The 12746-nt window shown below is 34.6% G+C and overlaps 1 long non-coding RNA gene across 1 annotated transcript in view; it reads right to left on the reverse strand.

The window, feature by feature from the left end:
• Positions 1-7485, reverse strand: part of LOC134753987 (uncharacterized) — a 234832-nt gene extending 227347 nt beyond the window's left edge. Inside the window, exon 1 of the long non-coding RNA XR_010128857.1 lies at positions 7444-7485. This is a non-coding gene — a long non-coding RNA (uncharacterized LOC134753987). The remainder of the gene's footprint in view (positions 1-7443) is intronic.
• Between the last annotated feature and the right edge of the window lie 5261 nt (positions 7486-12746).

Below are 12746 nucleotides of genomic sequence, written 5' to 3' on the forward strand. Positions count from 1 at the left end.
AATGTAAGAATACGAAAAATATGCATATTTCATATTTTATTACTTACCTTTTCATCATTATAAATTATAAGTATTATAACACGTTTATTCTTTAATGTTGAAAAACCGTTCTTAATAAGTTGTCTGAATGGAACGGAACGCCTGTCAAAGAAGAGGCGTATTTTCTTACTGCAAGAATGTTTTAAATTTCCAAAGGCAACATTCGATAATGTTTTTATATTTCCAAAATGTACATATGTAAATCTTGACATGTAATTTATATTACCAATAAAGTATGAGTATAAATATACGATACACAAATAATCATAAATAACGATATATAGTACAACGTTTTAATATTTACAATTGTTTCTGTCTTATAGAACATGCATTTAAAAAAAACTCACTGAAGTGGGTTCAATAATAGTAACAAAATCTATTCTAGTCGAATAAAAGCTAGAAAAACACTTCTTCATAATGTCAATGTCAATGATGTCACAGAATTAATAATATAAAAGTTTCGAATTTCATTCCTTACTTGTTGCTTTTCTTATTTTTTCGCAACTGTATTAAAAAACGTCGTTCGATACACGTGCGGAGATGTCATTCTTCACTCGTCCCGAGTCTTGCCACTCGCCTACGGCTCGTGGCAAGATATCTCGCTACTCGTGGAGTAATGACATACTTTCCGCACTAGCATCGAAATGTACTATTTTGTGAATAGCTCAGAGGTAAAATACATCACTACGCAAAAGAAAACCCGTACAGTTTTAATATTTTTTACTGCGCTCTTCTACTATCTAAATGCTAAACAATTAACCTATAGTTTAGCCTTACTGTTATTATACTTATATACGAGTAGAAAAATAAATTCTCTGCAAAAATCTCTGAAATAATCAAGAGAATCGTATATGTGATTTTTATGGATGCGAAGTCGGTACTAAACCTGATCCTGTTATAACTTTTTAATGCTCGCAGCAAATAAGAAATTTATGACATCATTTTTAATTAAATTCTTATACTCTGCAATAAATGGATGCTGGTCTTGGCAAGGGGAATTTATTTATTTGGGAGGAGAGCGAAATTATGCCATCGTATAGGGTGGGTCGCACTGGGCAACGACTCTCCTGATTTACGATGGGACGTTAACATTGCAGGCCTAGAATAACGTTAGTGTCGGGTGATTACCACAACTGTGTGTACATTCGCCATTAAATATATCGGAACGGCCAAAGTGTTCGCAAATATCTGAACAAAGCCTCTATTATCAAGACGTTACAGTGCATGTGTGCTGATGGTGACTGTAACATTACGTGTAATACTACTCGCTTATGCTTCGCTTTATGAGTTCACAGGAATCTACCGGCTAAATGGGACTTTGTTATTATTTTGTTATTGGCTTTAGCCAATAACCCATTTTAGACTATTGGCATCCTAATTAACAACAAAAGTACCTATTTGGGGGTAATATGAGTTAACATTCCAATTTTAATAATTATTCTTTTTGTGGGTTGGTTTTAGGGTTCCGTACCGCAAAAAAAAACGAAACGCTAATAGAATCACTTTGTTGTCCGTCCGTCTGTCTGTCAAGACCCTTTATCTCGGGAACGCATGCTTCTTGAAGCTGTGAAAAAGTCAAACTTCTAAGTTAACGTAAACAAAAGATACGGCTGTTTATTGCGCAAAAACTTATACATACTCGTATTTCGACACTCAAGGGAATCAAAATGTATAGGGTACTTCCCGTTGACCTAGAACTATGACATTTCGCAAGTAATATCGTCTGACACTACAAGTATAGTGAAAAATCTCAAAACTTGTAATTTGTAAAAACTAAAATAAATATACCCTCGCTGGGCGAGTCCGACTCGCACTTGTCCGGTTTAATTTTAAATTGTTACTATATCTGGAGGCTTGTTCTGATTGTAAGTACCTACGATTACTTACTGGTTATGCATTTGTTCTGTATTTGTTATGGATTATATATAGCAACAATTTGAAGGAGTAAATAACTATGGAGAAGACTAGGGACAATGGATGGCAGGAATTCTACATGACATTAAAGCTCTCCAAGGGGCCTCTACGTGTTGGATCTATATCCCCACTCAAGCCTATCAAAAGACCGGGATTTATAGGTCCGTGAAATCCAAGGAGATACAAATAAATAATAATAAATATTAGGGAACATCTTACACAGATCAACCTAGCCCCAAACTAAGCAAAACTTTTACTATGGGTGCTAGGCGACGATATACATACTTATATAGATAAATACATACTTAAATACATAGAAAATACCCATGATGCAGGAACAAATATTTGTGTTCATCACACAAATATATGCCCTTACCGGGATTCGAACCCAGGACCATCAGCTTCACAGGCAGGGTCACTACCCACTAGGCCAGACCGGAATTTGGAAGTATTAAACTAAATTATACTAACAATTTTTTTAGGTAAATGGTTCATCAACAACACAACGTTAGGTTTGTACTGTTTGCTATACATATAATTAATATATACTGTGTACCTGAGTAGGTACATGCTACCTATCAATTGTAAAACCTGCAAAATTGTTCGAATTTAAACTGTTGTGAGACATACTAACATTAAATAATTTCACGGTTTAGACTCACTCATTTTAGTCACTCGCGCGACATGGTTCGGAGAGCCTAGGTCTCCTTTCTCAAGCACTAATAGTGCGAGCAGCGTTCACGACGACCGTGTATTGCGTGTTTGCGTGGTTGTGTGCGCGAGTGACTAAAACAAGTGAGTCTAAACCGTGAAATTATTTAATGCAAAATTGTTGTTTAAAGAAAGCTTAATCGCGTTAAAAATGTCTTTTTAATTACTCTTGGTCTTTGATACATGGCAAGCCTTGTAAATTGTCCTAAGGCTTTTATTGGCCTGCACATTTAAACGAGTACGCAACCTAAATTAAATGATAATAGACTTTTGGGCAACGGGCGAACTTTGACATGACGAATAAGTTAGGTTGTCTGTAAATCTAGGCGGCGTGATAAATGCGTCGGCTTGATTCGATTTACAGCCGCGGTTACTGGGTAGAGTTAGCCGTCAATTGCTTTGTCCATAAATTTTATAAAGGTAACATATGAATGTATAACGCTTACGGCTTACCCGAATAAATAATTCTAGTAACATATCTAAATAAATACCTATATGGATCAGACCGGACCAAACTTATGGTCCACTAGAGTTGACTAGAGGTGCACTTTATCATCTCTTGTAGGTGGATGGTGATAGTTAAGCAGTTTCATCTTATCAAGATATTCTACACGCTACTACAAGCTTTTTCTGAATATATTATGATATTTTTCATTAAAAGATGTTTAATTTTGTTACATTATTATTTATTTTTCCATATTATCCATTGAAATCTAAAATATTAAAAAGATATTTTATGAATTAAAACCATTAAATTAGGGATGTTGTTCGTTGTAAGCGGGTTAATAAAAAAGGACCGTTTGCGTCTGACAGGCCCTCGGGTGGCTAGCCTCCGGCTCATTTGAGGCGGCCGCAATTAATGCTAAACTCAATCTGAACCAGGATCATGGTAAAGTTATGGGCGTACAGCTGACTGATGTAAATAGGTATGTACCTTGTAATTTTAAGTGAAAATAGCCAAAATAGTGTTGCGAAAAATATTAATTCACTAGCTTCCGCCCGCGACTTCGTCTACGTGGAGTTAGTAATTTGGGTACTTTAATTTTAAAACAAATTCCCAAATTGGTCCACTCTATAAATTTCCACCTCAATTTTTACACCGATTTGGGTAACAAAAGGTGTACAATTTCAACTAAATCTATCAATTTTACATTTTTGCTCTAAAATCGTCACTGAGCTCTTAATGAATTAATTATTTATTAAATTATATAAAAAACTAGTCTGCAACCAGCATGTAGAACTGTTTGAAAACCAAAAAAGTGGAATTATGAGCGTTGCGAGGGTTAAACAAACATTGCTACCGAGTGAAACGCAAAACTGTAAAACATTACAAAACAGATCCCAACATGAGGAAATAACTCAGTTAGCACCTATTAACTTTGCCACTCTTGTGGATAAAATACAAGTATCTCATCAGTGATTGAAGGAGTTAGGACAACGAACCTTCCCGTAATATTTTTCGAATTTGGCGTCTTGAATGGAAACAATTTATACGTGTTGTTTGTGATAAATGTAGGTTAATTAGACGGTTAACGCAATTTTTTAGTTAAGTACCTAACGCTTTTAAGTCTTTTATTTTATAAAAGTAAATTTTTGGTCATATTAGAACTTTCGTCATACAATGTTCTAATAACAGGTTGGCTATTTATACTAAGTAAATAAGCTCGATTCGTCTGAATCAATATTCTTTTGACTATATTAATATTAATTAAATAAACTACAGAACGCTTTGTACTCTGTAATTTTATTATGATATTGCTTTAAGTCAGATGAGAAATTTTTCTTTTCTTTTCGATGGAGAATTTTCCTGTGAACGTACTTAGCTATTCTGTTTAATGCAGAACATGGAAGCTCGAGGTTGTTATTTTCTTTGTGTAATAAGATATATTAAACAGCCAATTTTACCATCTAATAATCTCGCTAATAATCTTTATTTAAAAAGGGAAACGTAATAGTTCGTCACATTTGTCGGCCTCTATAAGTGCCTAGAGTTAGACCATGATAAGTCTGCAACGATTTTGATAGCGCAAGCAGTACAAGTGTTATTTATACGCCAAAATTTCATAGATGTTTGACGTTTAAAATAACACTTGCACTGCCTGTGCTATCAAAATCGTTGCAGAATTATCTTGGTCTAACTCTACCAAGACCAAGATAAGTCTGCAACGACTTGTAAAAAATATTGTGGTTCCCGATATAAACTTTTAACCCCACTTCAACCCCCTTAGGGGACGAATTTAAAAAAAGCTTAAATTACTTTTCTTATATTATGTCTTTAACAAGTTTCAAAGTATTTGTAGCCGATACAAACTTTCTAACCCTTTTTAACGCTAATATTATTTTACTGTTATTATAATAACATACTTTTTTTCTCAAAAAATGTTTAAGGTGGTTCGACTAGGTTACCCAAAGCTTAAACCCCGCTAGATGGCGTCACTTTCGCAAATTTTCAGGTTTTATTTTTTTGTGGAATAGTGTTGGTATCTGTATACTTAAAAGTATGTTTAGCGCACTCTTTACATAAATATTGAACTATTATAATAAACATTGAATACTTCATTAGTGTAAAAAACACTTTTAAAGTCGACAGAGTGTTTCTGTCATGCTATTTCCTACTATTACTCACACATGCAAACAGTGTTTCCGTGATTGCTTGTAGTAGACAATTTCATGCAGTGTAAGTATGCTGCAATGGCGTTGCGGTATGTTCGTGGAAATACGTGCAAGAGGATTCGGGTTCGAGACTGGTACGTCAGGGGTACTTTTTTTTGTCCTTTTTGTGTTATCTTATGTTTCTTATACCTTTTATTCTTCGAATTCTTGTCCGATTCCGATATAACCGAAATATATTTCAGTGATATCGGAAACGGCTCTAACGATTTCGATGAAATTTGCTGTAAGGGGTTCGATGTAGCTAGGTCTTATCTCTGGGAAAACGAGCATTTTTGAGTTTTTACTTATGTTTTCTTTTTCTCCCAGATATTCAGTATTATTAATAAATTAGTTTATAACGTTTTATAAAAATATGTGACGTTTTGAACAGGTTAAAGGTACCACATTGTCGGTTGTCGATTAGGTTGATTTCATTTTGAAGCTTTATGGAAATATGACAACAATAAGTAGGTACCCGTTTGGTTGAAAACGCCACATATATTGAAAACCTGACTTTCACAAATCTCACCTTTTTGGGTTCTTCCAACTTAGAAAGGATGGAGAATACTGACGATTCTTAGTAGCACTAGCCAGTCAAGTCCAGGTTTGTAAGTGTCAGGTATCAGTTTTTTTTTAAGCGCTAAATATAGTTCTACAAGTAAAGCAATCCCTTACTGCCCAGCCTCTATAGTATTTTTCAAACTGGAAGGGTACGATGATAGATTTCATCTCCATACAATTTATAACCTAATAATGCCAAATGTTGCAAAATTATATTGAATTGAGATCTATCATCGTACCCTTGCAGTTTGAAATAGTTATTTACGATACAAGTGCGGAAAAGAGAAAATTCGAAACGAGTGGCGACAGATTAAAACACGACCGCAGAGAGATCATGTTTATTTATATTATTTATTTCTTGATATTTTGGCCGGTCTTGCAAGACCAGTCGTTGTGGAGATCCCTGGGGAGGCCTATGTCCAGCAGTGGATGTCTTGTTGGTGTAGATGGATTCACACAACAAATGAAATAACATTTTTTCATATTTGTTATCCGTAGTTGTCCCTGTACCTGAAAGAAAAATAATATCATGATAGCACAAAATCTCTAATGTTATCGGAAGAAAGATGAAGCAACAATATGGATTCTAATAAAGTTATCATTTACTTACCTAGTAATAATTGTGTTTTTCATTCATAGACAAAATTCCATAATTTTCATCCCCAGGAAATGTTTTATTTTACTTTATTGCAGTGAGGATGTCCTGATTTTTTCTGGCTAATGAAGGAAAACATTTTATTTCCAAGAATGCCTCTTCATTTTGCACAATACCTAAAAGTAAAGTTAGTGACACATTGACTATTCGGCAACCAAAACAGTAATAATTACATTATATAGGTATTGTTCACTGCTTATATCTACCATTACGGAAGAAGTGAGAATTATTTTCTAAAAAGATCGGCACGAGAAAATTACAATGTACAATGAAGGAATGAAACTGTACTTACCTACCTTACGAAACTTCACCATCATGAATTCCGCTTCAATTGAGTCTGAATTTTTCTGGATTTTCGCGGACCAGAACACCGATGATTTTTGTAACTTGATTTAGACGTTGCTACATATATTATTATACTCTTTGCGTTGCTATCATTTTCAATTTATACAAACAAATTGATGTCACAATAAACATGAACCTATGTGTCAGTGTCAACACTGTCAAATAAAAATGCACTAAACATGACGGCACTGCAAATCCTGCCAGGTCGGCCAGGCAACGTCGCCAACGTCATAGAGTGGCAACGCCGCACGCAACGTATTTGTACACGACATTTGTGACACACACATACGTAAAATTGATGAAAAAATTACGTTGATTTATGTATGATTTCTGTATGAAACAAAGTTTTTCTATTAATTTAGCGCAAACGAATATTCGAAAGTAGATAAATGAGCAAATATTTGTGTAGTAATAGTGTGTAGTGCCTTAATTAAAGCAGATTGAATTTTGTATGAGAATCGAACCACCTTAATCCTCATACAATCTTTCAACCCAGCTTTGGAACTTTATTTGATCATTTTAAAAAACGAGAAGTCATTTTTCTTGTACATATTTTATTATAATACCGTTTTACGAAGTTTCCAACTCCTAGCTTAAAATAAATCTTGCACCAAATACTAACTTTCATCCTCTTTTCAACCACCTGAAGCGTCGATTTTTAGGGTTACGAATCCAAAGGGTAAAAACGGGACCCTATTACTAAGACTTCGCTGTCTGTCTGTCTGTCCGTCTGTCACCAGGCTGTATCTCATGAACCGTGATAGCTAGACAGTGAAATTTTCACAGATAATGTATTTCTGTTGCCGCTATAACAACAAATACTAAAAACAGAAAAAATAATATTTAAGGGGGGCTCCCATACAACAAACGTGGTTTTTATAGATAATGGTACGGAACCCTTCGTGCGCGAGTCCGACTCGCATGGCCGGTTTTTTTCAAAATCACTCTTTATTTCTTGTACACATTATAAATGTAATCTGCAAATTTTAACTGCCTGGATTTTTTTGTTTCGGCTCTGCGCTGATGAGAGTGATGAGTCAGTCAGTTAGACTAGACAGGACATATCAGGCATTTACATATATACGAGTATGTAGATCACGAGCAGGCATTTGCACCTAAAAAAATATTCCTATTAACATACTAAACAGATAAATATCACAATAATTCGCAACATCTTCAACGAAATTAAATGGTCCTAATTCTGCCGGTTTAATATAATTGTCACCACAGAGAGGGTTGAACGATAATTTTGTAATCTGAGCGGAGGCGAGCCAGTTGATGGTGCCTTCCATTATCTAAACGGCCAATCTGGAGTTTTAATTAAATTTTCTGCCTGGTGCAGGGCGATGTTAAAAAAATGAGCACCTTTTATAATCCCATTTGCCTCTTTAAAGGTTGAATACACGTAGCGCTGTAGGTATCTGTAGTGTAAGGTTGTGCCTAACGAAGCCGAACAAAGACACAAAGACAAGACCTGCACTTACGAGCAGTTTCTACAATAAATGCCATATTGAAGTCACTTTATGCTCTGCAATATCCACAAACCTATGTAAATATATTTTACAGTACATATGGTGCTACATTCTCGCACTAGTGCGTAAAGTGCACTTTTTGTGCATATGTCGAAAGTTTAAAGGGCAATATGTACTGTAAAACGTTGTTCGATACACGTGCGAATAGGTAATTCGCAACTCGTGTCGATTTAAAACACTCCCTGCGGTCGTGTTCTAATTTATCGCCAGAATTTCCTCTTTTCCGCACTTGTATCGAAAATAACTATTTGCTCAAAACGTGCTACTTTACGTAGCTGTTTAGCGTGCGGAAAGTTGGTTTTCGCGAACTAGTGCTTTTTACTTTTCCAATTTTTTTTAATTTACACTTGTTCCAATTCGTTGACTACTTATTGATGAGTGTTAATATTAGTTTCCTTTAAACGTCGTAACTAACATAAAAACCTACTGTTAATGTAAGAATACGAAAAATATGCATATTTCATATTTTATTACTTACCTCTTCATCATTATAACACGTTTATCTTTTTAATATTGAAGATTGAAAAACCGTTCTTAATAAGTTGTCTGAATGGAACGGAATAGCTATGGGAGGTAGAGGTAGGAATAGCTGCCGAAACGCCTGTCAGAAAAGAGGCGTTTTATCTTACTGCAAGCTAAGTTTCTAAAGGCAACATTCGATATTATTTTTATTTCTTACTTGTTGTTTTTCTTATTTTTTTGCAACTGTATTAAAAAAACGTCGTTCGAAACACGTGCGGAAATGTCATTCTTCACTCGTCCCGAGATATCTCGGTACTCGTGAAAGTCGTGAAGTAATGACATACTTTCCGCACTAGCATCGAAATGTACTATTATAGGTATATTTTTTTAAACAAAACTTATTTTTGTGACAATAAATAGATGATACCTACCTAGTTCTCGATTTAAGAGGAACGAAGTCACGTGACGGCTTCAAGGTACAAACGTTAATTGTCCTCTGAATATTATCATTATAGTGATAACCTGTGACCCGACCAAATGGTCTGGCTTATTTTTTATGACTATTTAGATATTCCATTTTTACTTGTAGAAATTACAGATTGCCTCAAGAACATTTTTTGGGCCCAAAAAAAAAGTTTAATCATTTAAGGGTTGATTTAGCCAGCCAGACCTGCAGTTAGGGTATGATAGGAGAAGTATCAGGCAAATTTTTAGCTTGCCTCAAGGACCTACTCCAAAATGTCTACCAGCTCTCGGACCAAACGTTTCAAGGTTCTACGGCTGAAAAGCTTGTACGGCTGACCCTTGTCAAACGCGCGTAATCTATCACATTATGTATGTATGTATATATTATCTAGAGGCGTCATGCCGTGGGTGTTACGATTATTGTTTGAAACACAAACCTTGGAGGCGCCGGGGTTCCAGAGCTTTTAGCAAATTTAATTTAACATGACACGAATGAATATTGTGATGCTACAAATATTATACACTACATTCAACGAGCTGATAGTGAACCGATCTACTCTAAATAACATTCCTTAAAATTATGTGTCGGTGTATTTAAATTGACACCTAGCAATAAATTGAAATGTAGAGGTACGTGTTTATCTAATAAATAATTCATTGTTATTTATGATTAATAATATTATATTTTTGTATTGTGACATAAAACTTTTATGGTTGGCAATTTGCTGAAAATGTAAGTTGGTTAATTATATAAGTAAATAAAATTATATCCATTCCTATTCAGAGTAATCACAAAATAAGTCTATTAATTCATCGCTTAAGTATAGTGTGATAGGTAGGTACACTAGGTACATACTGATTTAAATTTAGTTAAATGTTTTATAGTCGGGTGCGCCTCCTGCAGATATTAGTTAGGAAACTCGATATTAGCTACATACTCATATAAGTATTGCAAAAGTTTGTAAAATCAGTCAGTCGTTATAAAGACCAGATCTATGTATGCTCTGGCAACATGTGTTGTCATGATGCGCTAGTAAGTCACGTCGTTAACACCATATCACCAGATTTAAATTCACAATATCGTAACTTTATAGGAAATGTGTGTTGGTACATCGGTTAAAATATATTATTTGTAAGCCAAGACCCGTGTTCTTACATAATGCGCATGAAAATTGGTAAAATGTAAACAGCCATAGTACCATTTATAAACAAAATACGTAGAGTGCTAAGTATACGCAGGACGTAAAGTGCTGTAAAAAGTTGTAGATGTGTTTGTCGAGGGAATACGAGTAAGTTTATGGCTAGTCAGAAGTTGCGATAACCCGCATGGGAGAAGAGCGCAAGTTTGGTCTAAACTATTTGTAAAGCTAGCCTACTAGGGTCAAGCTGAGAACTTACATGTTCAACTAAATAAAAAGTTTAAACGTGGTGTATCGTACATTCTGGTATTTCGGGATCTTGTAAGTGTGGAAACCTATCACTGAAAATGTTAAGGAGAATACTAGAACACGTATTTGAAAACTAACGTTGAGTTGGGAAAAATATCGTCTGTTCTTTCTAGACTTAAAATTTTTGTCTGTACTTAGTGGGATTTAACTAGATTTTATCCTCGGATTCAAATTGTTGAGTATATTTTGAATATAGAGCTCATATTTGTCGCACTTTACCTTCGTAATTGCTCTTACGCGAATAAATGTTTTTATAGCGCATGTCTTACTATAGGTAAAATTAAGTTAGGCTTGACAAGCTTTATAAAGACGAGTTCTATTTGTTACCAGTTAAATAAAGTGTCTCTACCCACTAGGGAACAAATCAATAGTATTTTATACAATCGTGATATAATAGAGAGCTTTTCAGTCGAGTACCGTGTTTAAGCAACGAAGCTTGCTGAGTTGCCTAAGTAAGGTACGAGATTGAAAAGCTTGATTATATCCCTATTGTATATAGTGGGTCAACCAAATCTTGTCAGTAGAAAAAGGCGGCAAATTTGAAAAATCGCGGGTTAGCAACACTGTGTTCGAATAATTCCGAAATCGCGTGTCATCTGTGTCTTATCTGTGGAATGTGGATCGCCATCTTGCTTGTTTACATTCTGAATCGTCTCTATTTTATAAGAGAATTTCTGTTGTCATCATTAAATACCAATATATAAGATTGTGCAAATGTGCATGAACTTAAGGTGCCTACAATGTATAATCATGCTCATTGATGGTAAACATTTCTAAAATTTGAGGTTATGATAATTACTGGAAGAAGTTCAGTTCTTCCAGTGATTTTAAGATTATGTGCTGTTTTTTTGTTTTAGGGTTGAAAGGCATAAATAAAATTAAAAAGTATGCCTAAATCTATACAATAAGACCACAAATGGAGTTCTGGAAACCGCCCATAGGCCCAAATGTCGAATATTTTCAGCGACTGATTCGACTTTTTACAAAGGATTAAAACTCGCCCAATATAAGGCGTTCGTGGTATTTTCTCTTCAGACAACTTACCTACGGCGGTTTAATGTACGTGTACAACGCAACTAAGGCGAAAAATAAACTTTTTATTTGAAATATAACAAAAATATTGAGAGCAATGGATTAGATTATTCTTGTAATATTGGTAACTGTTCTTCATTATATTCTTTCAATGAATGACCTGAATATAGTGTATGCTAAAGTGACCCATATGAAAATGAATATGAAAATTGTTTTATTTCCCTGCAAGCTTAGTCTACAAATTGCCATCAGTGGTTGGGACTTCCTTTTAGGTGAATGTACCTGTATCAGGATGCCCCGCTCTTCTATAAATATAACAGTCTTTTTTATTTAGGAAATATTGTTGGTATACATGATGATGATGTTATTTATAAACTACTTATATTTATTTTTAAAATAAATAAACACCAAAATATCAGTTGTTTGTTTTACTATACAACCGTATAAAAAATTAACACAAGTATGTGACATTCTTCAGGAAAAGTACAATTATTTACATTAACAAGTGGCATATTTATTCTCTTCGAGCTCCTTCATTTTCTGAACTGGCGTCAAAAACAGCTTCCTATCGTAGTGCTGATATTCTGTTTGCTCCCTATCTATGTCTTCTAAATTTACTTATCAGATTAATCATATTAATTAACAATATTAACATCGTTTTTACTCCATAATAATAACAATTTCAAAATATTTCAATAAAGTATAAACCGCGAGCGCGCTCAGCGAAAAAAAAAACATTTTGTGGTTCGATGACTTCGATGTACATTGCTGTTTTTCTTAGCGCAATACTGCATTGCTCTTTGAGTGTTGCCCTACTTTAGTTTGCTTTACATTGCTACTGACAAGATTTGCTTGACCAACTATACAATACTTTTTCTACGAGACAAAAATATGATGCATGACTGCATACAGCGCTTACTAACTGTTTTA

Source organism: Cydia strobilella, chromosome Z (genome assembly GCF_947568885.1).
Source record: "Cydia strobilella chromosome Z, ilCydStro3.1, whole genome shotgun sequence".
NCBI classification, from domain to species: Eukaryota; Metazoa; Arthropoda; class Insecta; order Lepidoptera; family Tortricidae; genus Cydia; species Cydia strobilella.